The following is a 1,829-nucleotide window of genomic DNA, read 5'->3' on the forward strand; positions in this document are numbered from 1 at the left end:
CTCTTTCTCTCTCTGGCTCTCTTTTTCTTCTCTCGGCTCTTTCTCTCTCTGTCGCTCTCTCTGGGTGGCTCACCAGGGTGGGCTCTAGTGAGAGAGAGAGACAGGGTGGGCTCTAGTGAGAGAGAGAGACAGGGTGGGCTCCAGTGAGAGAGACAGGGTGGGAGTGAGAGAGACAGGGTGGGCTCTAGTGAGAGAGACAGGGTGGGAGAGAGACAGGGTGGGCTCTAGTGAGAGAGAGAGACAGGGTGGGCCTCTAGTGAGAGAGAGAGACAGGTGGGCTCTAGTGAGAGAGAGAGACAGGGGTGGGCTCTAGTGAAAGAGAGAGACAGGGTGGGCTCTAGTGAGAGAGAGACAGGGTGGGCTCTAGTGAGAGAGAGAGACAGGGTGGGCTCGAGTAGAGTGAGAGAGAGACAGGGTGGGCTCTAGTGAGAGAGAGACAGGGTGGGCTCTAGTGAGAGAGAGAGACAGGTGGGCCTCTAGTGAGAGAGAGAGACAGGGTGGGCTCTAGTGAGTGAGAGACAGGGTGGGCTCTAGTGAGAGAGAGAGAGACAGGTGGGCTCTAGTGAGAGAGAGACAGGGTGGGCTTCTAGTGAGAGAGAGACAGGGTGGGCTCTAGTGAGAGAGAGAGACAGGGTGGGCTCTAGTGAGAGAGAGAGAGGGTGGCCTCTAGTGAGAGAGAGACAGGGGTGGGCTCAGTGAAGGTGAGACAGTCTTGGTGTCGTTTTCCATCCAGTAACCCAAGACTTAGTGTGGGCTCTGAGTACTTGAGGCAACCTGTAAAATAAGCTCCAGAAGACAATCCCCAACGTGGGCTCACTTCTCCTGTGCTGTGTGTGTGTGTGTGTGACAGGGTGTGTGCCTCTAGTGTGTGTGTGTGTGTGACAGTGTGTGTGGCTGTGTGTGTGTGTGATTTGCTGTGATACAGTCCAGGCAAGAGACAGGGGTCAGGGCTCTCCTTTTAACTGAAGGGCTCTTTGGCTACTGACCTGAATAATGATGATTAGACAGGATTTTCCACGGGCGATGCAGGAGAACCACAGGGTGGGCTCTAGTGAGCAGGGATAGACAGGGCAAGGCTCAATGTACAGAAAGACATCTGCTCTGGTTAACAGCAGGCAGGGAAGGCCTCAACGAGAGAAGAAGACAGGAGGCTCTAGTCACGGTTACACTTTTAGGTGGCCTCTGCTGCGAGAATCAGGGTTTGCTCAACGGAGAGACAGAGGTTTGCTCACTTAGAAAACAGGGTGGGCTCAGTGGAAAGAAACAGGGGTGAAAACCACGTCAGGTGGAAAGAAATGTCTTATGAAACCGTTTCCAGTGGAAAGAAACACTTATGAAATCACATTGCTGTCACCTGTAAAAGAAACGCTCAGAAAACCTCACGTGAAAGCAAACACTTCTGAAAACCATTGCTGAGGTTTAAATGTGTCAGGAAATGTGTTTGTGTAATATATTTTGAATGTGTTAGACAGGCAAGCAACACCTCTAATGGCCTCCCCTCTCTTTTACAGGCTCTTGCATTTTCCCTCCCATCAACCCTGCTACTCAGATTTTCAAAGAGAGGGAGACCAGACAAGCTCCTTTCTCCGGGAGGCGTTCCAGTGAGCACTCAAGAGTAAAGACATCTGAGGACAACAAGCGGAAACTTGAGGAGGAAGACATTGGTAAACTACAACGCCACTCTTTTACACTCTAGGTGGACTGTTGGGAAAGGTATCAATCACTTTGGCAGCGTGCCGTTGTAAACCTACTGCTGTCAGTGGAAAGAAGCAACTGAAAACCTGCTGTCAGTGGAAAGGAAACGCTGTGTGTGTGTGTGTGTGTGTGTG

Source organism: Oncorhynchus nerka, unplaced genomic scaffold, assembly GCF_034236695.1.
Source record: "Oncorhynchus nerka isolate Pitt River unplaced genomic scaffold, Oner_Uvic_2.0 unplaced_scaffold_2536, whole genome shotgun sequence".
NCBI lineage: Eukaryota > Metazoa > Chordata > Actinopteri > Salmoniformes > Salmonidae > Oncorhynchus > Oncorhynchus nerka.